The 12,814-nt window shown below is 40.6% G+C and overlaps 2 pseudogenes; both read left to right on the top strand.

Moving 5' to 3' along the window:
* The first annotated feature begins 7,869 nt into the window (after positions 1 to 7,869).
* LOC130363374 (U2 spliceosomal RNA) lies at positions 7,870 to 7,972 on the top strand (annotated as a pseudogene).
* Positions 7,973 to 11,094: 3,122 nt separating this feature from the next.
* On the top strand, positions 11,095 to 11,197 carry LOC130363378 (U2 spliceosomal RNA; annotated as a pseudogene).
* Positions 11,198 to 12,814: the final 1,617 nt, after the last annotated feature.

Below are 12,814 nucleotides of genomic sequence, written 5' to 3'. Positions count from 1 at the left end.
TCTATCTATCCATTATCTATCTCATATCTATCTATCTCATATCTATCTATCTATCTATCTATCTATCTCATATCTATCTACCTATCTATCTATCTATCTATCTATCTATCTCATATCTATCTATCTATCTATCATCTCATATCTATCTATCTTTCTATCTATCTCCTATCTATCTATAATCTCCTATCTATCTCATATCTATCTATCTCATATCTATCTATCTATCTCATATCTATCTATCTCATATCTATCTATCTATCTCATATCTATCTATCTATCTCATATCGATCTCTCCATCTCATATCTATCTATCTCATTTCTATCTATCTATCTATCTCATATCTATGTATCTACCATCTCTCTCTCATATCTATCTATCTATCTGTCTATCATATCTCTCTCATATCTATCTCATATCTATCTATCTCATATCTATCTATCTCATATCTTTTTATATTCTATCTATCTATATCTATCTATCTCTCTCTTATCTATCTATTTATCTATCTATCTATCTCATATCTATCTATCTCATATCTATCTCATATATATCTATATTCTATCTATATCTATCTATCTCATATCTATCTATTTATCTATCTATCTCATATCTATCTCATATCTATCTATCTATCTATCTCATATCTATCTATCTCATATCTATCTATATCTATCTATCTCATATCTATCTATTTATCTATCTCATATCTATCTATCTCATATCTATCTATCTATCTATCTATCTATATCATATCAATCTCCTATCCTATCTATCTATCTATCTAGTCCAAATAAAAGCAGCACCTCCAGACAATACTTCAGACTTGTAGATGGTGCAAGCACTTAGGGGGAGATTTATTAAAACCTGTGCAGAGGAAAAATTGCCCAGTTGCCCATAGCAACCAATCAGATCGCTCCTTTCATTTTTCACCAACGTTTCGGTGATCTCTCATCATCACCATTTTCAAGACTTGAAAATGGCGATGAGAGATCACCGAAACATTGTCTACTGCATCATGGAAGAAAACACTGCTAGTTTGATTCACGGATATTGGTGTGCTGCATATATTTACTTTAGCTATCTATCTGTCTATCTATCTCTCTCATATCTATCTATCTCATATCTTTTTATATTCTATCTATCTATATCTATCTATCTCTCTCTTATCTATCTATTTATCTATCTATCTATCTATCTCATATCTATCTATCTCATATCTATCTCATATATATCTATATTCTATCTATATCTATCTATCTATCTATCTCATATCTATCTATTTATCTATCTATCTCATATCTATCTCATATCTATCTATCTATCTCATATCTATCTCATATCTATCTATATCTATCTATCTCATATCTATCTATTTATCTATCTATCTATCTCATATCTATCTATCTATATCATATCAATCTCCTATCTATCTATCTATCTATCTATCTAGTCCAAATAAAAGCAGCACCTCCAGACAATACTTCAGACTTGTAGATGGTGCAAGCACTTAGGGGGAGATTTATTAAAACCTGTGCAAAGGAAAAATTGCCCAGTTGCCCATAGCAACCAATCAGATCGCTCCTTTCATTTTTCACCAACGTTTCGGTGATCTCTCATCATCACCATTTTCAAGACTTGAAAATGGCGTTGAGAGATCACCGAAACATTGTCTACTGCATCATGGAAGAAAACACTGCTAGTTTGATTCACGGATATTGGTGTGCTGCATATATTTACTTTATCTATCTATCTGTCTATCTATCTCTTTCATATCTATCTGTCTATCTATCTATCTCATATCTCTCTCATATCTATCTCATATCTATCTGTCTATCTATCTATCTCATATCTATCTAGACAAAGAATAAGTCAGCCAGCACTTTAGTTGATACCAAACTATTATATGGACCTGGCCTACAGGTGCACGCTACTAGGCTAGATATACAGCAACAGAAGAATGCAGCAGCACACTGCCAGCACAAAGATATAGGTGCAACATGAATATGCAGTTAAAACATGAAGAGCTATACAGCTATGGTGTAATAGATGCAAATGTGAAACTATGAAATAGTGAGGCACTTAGCTCGCAAATTTGTCTCCGCCGGCGGTCAAATAGCTTGGACCGTCCCACCGCGATAAGGTGGCCTCCTTGGGATGGACCCTACACTGTGAATATGCCTCTGTGTGAACAGTTCAGTAAGCATGGCAGGGTCTGGAACATCCAAGACACCTTATATACACACTTGATAGAGGTGGGTGGGGTGCCAAGGAGGCCACCTTATCGCGGTGTGACGGTCCAAGCTATTTGACCGCCGGCGGAGACAAATTTGCGAGATAAGTGCCTCACTATTTCATAGTTTCACATTTGCATCTATTACACCATAGCTGTATAGCTCTTCATGTTTTAACTGCATATTCATGTTGCACCTTTATCTTTGTGCTGGCAGTGTGCTGCTGCATTCTTCTGTTGCTGTATATCTAGCCTAGTAGCATGCACCTGTAGGCCAGGTCCATATAATAGTTTGGTATCAACTAAAGTGCTGGCTGACTTATTCTTTGTCTGTATTGCACATACGGGGGAGTGGCTACCTCCATGTTGGCCTTGCACCCCACCCACCTCTATCAGGTGTGTATATAAGGTGTCTTGGATGTTCCAGACCCTGCCATGCTTACTGAACTGTTCATACAGAGGCATATTCACAGTGTAGGGTCCGTCCCAAGGAGGCCACCTTATCGCGGTGGGACGGTCCAAGCTATTTGACCGCCGGCGGAGACAAATTTGCGAGCTAAGTATCTCACTATTTCATAGTTTCACATTTGCATCTATTACACCATAGCTGTATAGCTCTTCATGTTTTAACTGCATATTCATGTTGCAACTATATCTTTGTGCTGGCAGTGTGCTGCTACATTCTTCTGTTGCTGTATATCTATCTATCTATCTCATATCTATCTGTCTATCTATCTCATATCTATCTGTCTATCTAGAAAAATAAAGCCAGTGCAGTACTCCATAAAGTGAAAAACGGGGTGATTTATTCCATCAAAAAAACGTTACCTAATGGGGGCATTACCTACCTGATGAAACTACCTACTGGGGGCATTACCTATCTGGGTGCACTACCTACTGGGGGCATTACCTTCTACATGCTTACTGGGGGCAATAAATACGACCTACCTGGAGGCATCAACTACTACCTACTGGGGATATTACCTACCTGGAGGCATCACCTACTAGGTACATTATCGATCTGCTTGGGTATCCTATCTTATAGGGGTATTCCCTACCTACCCACTGTGGGCTTTACCTGTGTGATGGGGAAACAATGTAAAGGGACCTGTCTACCCCCTTGAGTGACCAACTGCCTAAAGGAGGGGGGGCTACCTACTCTTCCCCCCAACCCACTTTTCTACCCACTATACTGAGCGCTATAAGCGCTGGAAAAGTGCAGAGTCTTAAATGTTTGTTTGGCAGGTTCTGTGGAGTTGTGGCTGGAAGAAATAGTCATGACGGTCTGGGCCGGATGGATAAGAAAAGGAAATTGACTGACACCGATCAGAGAAGACGTCACCTGATGTAACTTTATGTAATCTCTTATATGGTCTGTAGAGCCTGTGTAGAGCTGAGGCACTAACTTCTGTGTAAAGTGGTTTATTCAGTATTTGTATGGTAATATTATCCTGTTACTATGTGGAGGTAATGTGTAGTCATAGTGTGGTACAATTATTTGAACCTTGTATAGAGCTGTTGTTGGTTATACTGGTCTGTGGTCTATGGTCTATTTATCAACTGCTGGTTTGGTGTATGTTGAGTAACTTATACAAAGTAAGAGATTATTATTATTATTATTATTATTGTCTTCTATTCTTTAAAGTAAACATTTTTGGATTATTCTTAGTTCTGACCCAGTTGCATGGAATAATGGTCTACTGTAGTGTTTTCCAACCAGGGTGCCTCCAGCTGTTGCAAAACTACATTTTCCAGCATGCCCAAGCAGCCAAAAGCTGTCTGGACATGCTGAGACTTGTAGTTTTGCAACTGCTGGAGGCACCCTGGTTGGGAAAAGCTGGTCTACAATAAAGCTATTGAAGTGCAAAGTTCATATTCGTATTTATGTATGTGTTTTAAAATGAATGCTTTCCCCTTTTATGAACAAGTATATAATTACGATATGCCATGAGCTTGAAAAATTACGCAATATGGGGCTGGTATGCAACTTTTTCCAGGGCTGGTTTTTATCCCCAGTCCGGCCCTGCCCGTGGCTGTTGGTTTTATACCGTTTGGGGACAGCCAAGGAGGCGTCAGCAGACAACACAGGTAAGTGTGTGCTTGTGTGTGTGTGTGTGTGTGTTTCCTATGCAGATCCTAAACCCAGTATCAAATGCAAGTAGGAGGAGTAAGAAGGGTTCCTGCCAAAGCCAGGTTATGGATTGCATTTAAAAATGGTCCATCAGAGTGAAATGGACTCCCATCTTCCTGCTTAGCAATAATGATATGGGTTTAGGGTCTGCTGTGTGTACTGGTGGGTGACTGCCACCCAGCCAGAGTGTGTATGGGAGGCTGCCAGCCAGCCTCCCTTCCTACAAGTAGTGATGGTGCATGTGAAGGGGACAGCGTTGGTTCCTCCCCTTTCACAGTTATCACTTCTCATTCTTCCTTTTGGCTGGTATCAAATGTGGTGTTTGTTTATATCAGTTTAATATCTGATATGTCCCCTATCTGGTAGCATATATTAAGTGCACCACCAGGGTTCAGTGTTGGAAAGAAAGATTACCTGTTTATCTGCTGCAGCTGCTTGCTGGCTAGTCCAGTGGGCCCCTACTGCAGGCAAAAGACAATAGGTGGTGCCGCTTGTGTCTGGCCCCTGTTGGAGCGACCAGGCACAGGACTGCTGCTGCTGAATGTCCTCTTTAATTGAATAAGCTCAGCAACCAGCACACCTGTGCAGGTTGGACATGACATGATAGGTAGCTGTCTTTCAGGTAGTGGGTGCTGAATCTTGTTAATTGACCATGCATTGGTACTGTGGTATTGGAATAATAAAAACAAATGTTGCCAGCCAACCATCCATTGCAATAATGGATAGGACATCAGCTATGAGGCATTTGTTTGTACAAACTGCTGCTCACAACTAATGTTGTAATATAGTGTCTCCATCTGCTGGTGGTATTGAATAAGCAATAGTGCAATGATAGGGTCTGAAAAAGAAGAAAAATAAGAAGCAGCAGCATAGGAAAAAAGGAAGAAAGAAGGAAAACATGGAGAGAAGAAAAGAAGAAGGTTAAAAAAAAGGTGAAAACATGTTTAAAAAAGCATTTCCATCTCTCTCTCTCTATATATGTATATATATATATATATTTAAAAGAAAAAAAAATTATATATATATATATATATATACATATAGAGAGAGAGAAAGAGATAAATAAATAGATAGATAGATACACATAGATACACATAGATACACATAGATACATACATACATACATACATATGTGTGTATTGTTGGAGTTGCAAACATGGGTGCACTTGACAAACTCAGTGCGGCAATTCCCCATTGAAAGATTGTTGCATCCAGGACCCTTAGCACTGTGTTATGCTACTCAATACCACTGGCATGGCCTGGTGTAAACAACATCTGACCTTTGTTGTGTATGTAACCATGGAGATTGTGATGTCACCTAGGCCCACCAAAGAACAGCCTTGTCAGAAGCAGCACTGCCATGAGCAGAATCAGCAGCACCATAGGTTTTCAAATAAGCTGGATTTAACCAAGACAAGTGAGTCCAATAGGATGCAGGTATGTCCTCTATCCTTACAGCTTCCCGTGGCTGTTGGTTTTATACCGTTTGGGGACAGCCAAGGAGGCGTCAGCAGGCAACACAGGTAAGTGTGTGCTTGTGTGTGTGTGTGTGTGTGTTTCCTATGCAGATCCTAAACCCAGTATCAAATGCAAGTAGGAGGAGTAAGAACTGTTCCTGCCAAAGCCAGGTTATGGATTGCATTTAAAAATGGTCCATCAGAGTGAAATGGACTCCCATCTTCCTGCTTAGCAATAATGATATGGGTTTAGGGCCTGCTGTGTGTACTGGTGGGTGACTGCCACCCAGCCAGAGTGTGTATGGGAGGCTGCCAGCCAGCCTCCCTTCCTACAAGTAGTGATGGTGCATGTGAAGGGGACAGCGTTGGTTCCTCCCCTTTCACAATTATTACTTCTCATCTTTCCTTTTGGCTGGTATCAAATGTGGTGTCTGTTTATATCAGTTTAATATCTGATATGTCCCCTATGTGGTAGCATAGATTAAGTGCACCACCAGGGTTCAGTGTTAGAAAGATTACCTGTTTATTTGCTGCAGCTGCTTGCTGGCTAGTCCAGTGGGCCCCTACTGCAGGCAAAAGACAATAGGTGGTGCCGCTTGTGTCTGGCCCCTGTTGGAGCGACCAGGCACAGGACTGCTGCTGCTGAATGTCCTCTTTAATTGAATAAGCTCAGCAACCAGCACACCTGTGCAGGTTGGACATGACATGATAGGTAGCTGTCTTTCAGGTAGTGGGTGCTGAATCTTGTTAATTGACATGGGGGTGTCATTGCTGTTGATTGACCATGCATTGGTACTGTGGTATTGGAATAATAAAAACAAATGTTGCCAGCCAACCATCCATTGCAATAATGGATAGGACATCAGCTATGAGGCATTTGTTTGTACAAACTGCTGCTCACAACTAATGTTGTAATATAGTGTCTCCATCTGCTGGTGGTATTGAATAAGCAATAGTGCAATGATAGGGTCTGAAAAAGAAGAAAAATAAGAAGCAGCAGCATAGGAAAAAAGGAGGAAAACATGGAGAGAAGAAAAAAAGAAGGTTAAAAAAAAAGGTGAAAACATGTTTAAAAAAGTATTTCCATCTCTCTTTCTCTCTATATATGTATATATATATATATATATATATATATATATATATATATATAAAAGAAAAAAAATTATATATATATATATATATATATATATATATATATACATAAAGAGAGAGTGAAAGAGATAGATAGATATAGATAGATATAGATAGATATAGATAGATACAGATAGATACACATACATACATACATACATACATACATACATACATATGTGTGTATTGTTGGAGTTGCAAACATGGGTGCACTTGACAAACTCAGTGCGGCTATTCCCCATTGAAAGATTGTTGCATCCAGGACCCTTAGCACTGTGATATGCTACTCAATACCACTGGCATGGCCAGGTGTAAACAACATCTGACCTTTGTTGTATATGTAACCATGGAGATTGTGATGTCACCTAGGCCCACCAAAGAACAGCCTTGTCAGAAGCAGCACTGCCATGATCAGAAGCAGCAGCACCATAAGTTTTCAAATAAGCTGGATTTAACCAAGACAAGTGAGTCCAATAGGATGCAGGTATGTCCTCTATCCTTACAGCTTCCCGTGGCTGTTGGTTTTATACCGTTTGGGGACAGCCAAGGAGGCGTCAGCAGACAACACAGGTAAGTGTGTGCTTGTGTGTGTGTGTGTGTGTGTGTGTGTGTGTGTGTGTGTGTGTTTCCTATGCAGATCCTAAACCCAGTATCAAATGCAAGTAGGAGGAGTAAGAAGGGTTCCTGCCAAAGCCAGGTTATGGATTGCATTTAAAAATGGTCCATCAGAGTGAAATGGACTCCCATCTTCCTGCTTAGCAATAATGATATGGGTTTAGGGCCTGCTGTGTGTACTGGTGGGTGACTGCCACCCAGCCAGAGTGTGTATGGGAGGCTGCCAGCCAGCCTACCTTCCTACAAGTAGTGATGGTGCATGTGAAGGGGACAGCGTTGGTTCCTCCCCTTTCACAGTTATCACTTCTCATTCTTCCTTTTGGCTGGTATCAAATGTGGTGTCTGTTTATATCAGTTTAATATCTGATATGTCCCCTATCTGGTAGCATATATTAAATGCACCACCAGGGTTCAGTGTTGGAAAGAAAGATTACCTGTTTATTTACTGCTGCAGCTGCTTGCTGGCTAGTCCAGTGGGCCCCTACTGCAGGCAAAAGACAATAGGTGGTGCCGCTTGTGTCTGGCCCCTGTTGGAGCGACCAGGCACAGGACTGCTGCTGCTGAATGTCCTCTTTAATTGAATAAGCTCAGCAACCAGCACACCTGTGCAGGTTGGACATGACATGATAGGTAGCTGTCTTTCAGGTAGTGGGTGCTGAATCTTGTTAATTGACATGGGGGTGTCATTGCTGTTGATTGACCATGCATTGGTACTGTGGTATTGGAATAATTAAAACAAATGTTGCCAGCCAGCCATCCATTGCAATAATGGATAGGACATCAGCTATGAGGCATTTGTTTGTACAAACTGCTGCTCACGACTAATGTTGTAATATAGTGTCTCCATCTGCTGGTGGTATTGAATAAGCAATAGTGCAATGATAGGGTCTGAAAAAGGAGTAAAATAAGAAGCAGCAGCATAGGAAAAAAGGAGGAAAGAAGGAAAACATGGAGAGAAGAAAAAAAGAAGGTAAAAAAAAGGTGAAAACATGTTTAAAAAAGTATTTCCATCTCTCTCTCTCTCTATATATGTATATATATATATATATATATATATATATTTAAAAGAAAAAAAAATTATATATATATATATATATATATACACATATAGAGAGAGAGAAAGAGATAGATAGATAGATAGATAGATACACATACATACATACATACAACATACATACATACATATGTGTGTATTGTTGGAGTTGCAAACATGAGTGCACTTGACAAACTCAGTGCGGCTATTCCCCATTGAAAGATTGTTGCATCCAGGACCCTTAGCACTGTGATATGCTACTCAATACCACTGGCATGGCCAGGTGTAAACAACATCTGACCTTTGTTGTGTATGTAACCATGGAGATTGTGATGTCACCTAGGCCCACCAAAGAACAGCCTTGTCAGAAGCAGCACTGCCATGATCAGAAGCAGCAGCACCATAAGTTTTCAAATAAGCTGGATTTAACCAAGACAAGTGAGTCCAATAGGATGCAGGTATGTCCTCTATCCTTACAGCTTCCCGTGGCTGTTGGTTTTATACCGTTTGGGGACAGCCAAGGAGGCGTCAGCAGGCAACACAGGTAAGTGTGTGCTTGTGTGTGTGTGTGTGTGTGTTTGCTATGCAGATCCTAAACCCAGTATCAAATGCAAGTAGGAGGAGTAAGAAGGGTTCCTGCCAAAGCCAGGTTATGGATTGCATTTAAAAATGGTCCATCAGAGTGAAATGGACTCCCATCTTCCTGCTTAGCAATAATGATATGGGTTTAGGGCCTGCTGTGTGTACTGGTGGGTGACTGCCACCCAGCCAGAGTGTGTATGGGAGGCTGCCAGCCAGCCTACCTTCCTACAAGTAGTGATGGTGCATGTGAAGGGGACAGCGTTGGTTCCTCCCCTTTCACAGTTATCACTTCTCATTCTTCCTTTTGGCTGGTATCAAATGTGGTGTCTGTTTATATCAGTTTACTATCTGATATGTCCCCTATCTGGTAGCATATATTAAGTGCACCACCAGGGTTCAGTGTTGGAAAGAAAGATTACCTGTTTATTTACTGCTGCAGCTGCTTGCTGGCTAGTCCAGTGGGCCCCTACTGCAGGCAAAAGACAATAGGTGGTGCCGCTTGTGTCTGGCCCCTGTTGCAGCGACCAGGCACAGGACTGCTGCTGCTGAATGTCCTCTTTAATTGAATAAGCTCAGCAACCAGCACACCTGTGCAGGTTGGACATGAGATGATAGGTAGCTGTCTTTCAGGTAGTGGGTGCTGAATCTTGTTAATTGACATGGGGGTGTCATTGCTGTTGATTGACCATGCATTGGTACTGTGGTATTGGAATAATAAAAACAAATGTTGCCAGCCAACCATCCATTGCAATAATGGATAGGACATCAGCTATGAGGCATTTGTTTGTACAAACTGCTGCTCACAACTAATGTTGTAATATAGTGTCTCCATCTGCTGGTGGTATTGAATAAGCAATAGTGCAATGATAGGGTCTGAAAAAGAAGAAAAATAAGAAGCAGCAGCATAGGAAAAAAGGAGGAAAGAAGGAAAACATGGAGAGAAGAAAAAAAGAAGGTTAAAAAAAAAGGTGAAAACATGTTTAAAAAAGTATTTCCATCTCTCTCTCTCTCTATATATGTATATATATATATATATATATATATATATATATATATATTTAAAAGAAAAAAAAATTATATATATATATATATATATATATATATATATACATATAGAAAGAGAGAAAGAGATAGATAGATAGATACATACATACATACATTACATACATTACATACATACATACATACATATGTGTGTATTGTTGGAGTTGCAAACATGGGTGCACTTGACAAACTCAGTGCGGCTATTCCCCATTGAAAGATTGTTGCATCCAGGACCCTTAGCACTGTGATATGCTACTCAATACCACTGGCATGGCCAGGTGTAAACAACATCTGACCTTTGTTGTGTATGTAACCATGGAGATTGTGATGTCACCTAGGCCCACCAAAGAACAGCCTTGTCAGAAGCAGCACTGCCATGAGCAGAAGCAGCAGATCCATAGGTTTTCAAATAAGCTGGATTTAACCAAGACAAGTGAGTCCAATAGGATGCAGGTATGTCCTCTATCCTTACAGCTTCCCGTGGCTGTTGGTTTTATACCGTTTGGGGACAGCCAAGGAGGCGTCAGCAGGCAACACAGGTAAGTGTGTGCTTGTGTGTGTGTGTGTGTGTGTGTGTTTCCTATGCAGATCCTAAACCCAGTATCAAATGCAAGTAGGAGGAGTAAGAAGGGTTCCTGCCAAAGCCAGGTTATGGATTGCATTTAAAAATGGTCCATCAGAGTGAAATGGACTCCCATCTTCCTGCTTAGCAATAATGATATGGGTTTAGGGTCTGCTGTGTGTACTGGTGGGTGACTGCCACCCAGCCAGAGTGTGTATGGGAGGCTGCCAGCCAGCCTCCCTTCCTACAAGTAGTGATGGTGCATGTGAAGGGGACAGCGTTGGTTCCTCCCCTTTCACAGTTATCACTTCTCATTCTTCCTTTTGGCTGGTATCAAATGTGGTGTCTGTTTATATCAGTTTAATATCTGATATGTCCCCTATCTGGTAGCATATATTAAATGCACCACCAGGGTTCAGTGTTGGAAAGAAAGATTACCTGTTTATTTGCTGCAGCTGCTTGCTGGCTAGTCCAGTGGGCCCCTACTGCAGGCAAAAGACAATAGGTGGTGCCGCTTGTGTCTGGCCCCTGTTGGAGCGACCAGGCACAGGACTGCTGCTGCTGAATGTCCTCTTTAATTGAATAAGCTCAGCAACCAGCACACCTGTGCAGGTTGGACATGACATGATAGGTAGCTGTCTTTCAGGTAGTGGGTGCTGAATCTTGTTAATTGACCATGCATTGGTACTGTGGTATTGGAATAATTAAAACAAATGTTGCCAGCCAGCCATCCATTGCAATAATGGATAGGACATCAGCTATGAGGCATTTGTTTGTACAAACTGCTGCTCACAACTAATGTTGTAATATAGTGTCTCCATCTGCTGGTGGTATTGAATAAGCAATAGTGCAATGATAGGGTCTGAAAAAGAAGAAAAATAAGAAGCAGCAGCATAGGAAAAAAGGAGGAAAGAAGGAAAACATGGAGAGAAGAAAAAAAGAAGGTAAAAAAAGGTGAAAACATGTTTAAAAAAGTATTTCCATCTCTCTCTCTCTATATATGTATATATATATATATATATACATATATATATTTAAAAGAAAAAAAAATTATATATATATATATATATATACATATAGAGAGAGAGAAAGAGATAGATAGATAGATAGATAGATAGATACACATACATACATACATACATACATACATACATACAACATACATACATATATATGTGTGTATTGTTGGAGTTGCAAACATGGGTGCACTTGACAAACTCAGTGTGGCTATTCCCCATTGAAAGATTGTTGCATCCAGGACCCTTAGCACTGTGATATGCTACTCAATACCACTGGCATGGCCAGGTGTAAACAACATCTGACCTTTGTTGTGTATGTAACCATGGAGATTGTGATGTCACCTAGGCCCACCAAAGAACAGCCTTGTCAGAAGCAGCACTGCCATGATCAGAAGCAGCAGCACCATAAGTTTTCAAATAAGCTGGATTTAACCAAGACAAGTGAGTCCAATAGGATGCAGGTATGTCCTCTATCCTTACAGCTTCCCGTGGCTGTTGGTTTTATACCGTTTGGGGACAGCCAAGGAGGCGTCAGCAGACAACACAGGTAAGTGTGTGCTTGTGTGTGTGTGTGTGTGTGTGTGTGTGTTTCCTATGCAGATCCTAAACCCAGTATCAAATGCAAGTAGGAGGAGTAAGAAGGGTTCCTGCCAAAGCCAGGTTATGGATTGCATTTAAAAATGGTCCATCAGAGTGAAATGGACTCCCATCTTCCTGCTTAGCAATAATGATATGGGTTTAGGGCCTGCTGTGTGTACTGGTGGGTGACTGCCACCCAGCCAGAGTGTGTATGGGAGGCTGCCAGCCAGCCTACCTTCCTACAAGTAGTGATGGTGCATGTGAAGGGGACAGCGTTGGTTCCTCCCCTTTCACAGTTATCACTTCTCATTCTTCCTTTTGGCTGGTATCAAATGTGGTGTCTGTTTATATCAGTTTACTATCTGATATGTCCCCTATCTGGTAGCATATATTAAGTGCACCACCAGGGTTCAGTGTTGGAAAGAAAGAT

Source organism: Hyla sarda, chromosome 3, assembly GCF_029499605.1.
Source record: "Hyla sarda isolate aHylSar1 chromosome 3, aHylSar1.hap1, whole genome shotgun sequence".
NCBI lineage: Eukaryota > Metazoa > Chordata > Amphibia > Anura > Hylidae > Hyla > Hyla sarda.
This window is presented reverse-complemented; position numbering and strand designations above follow the sequence as displayed.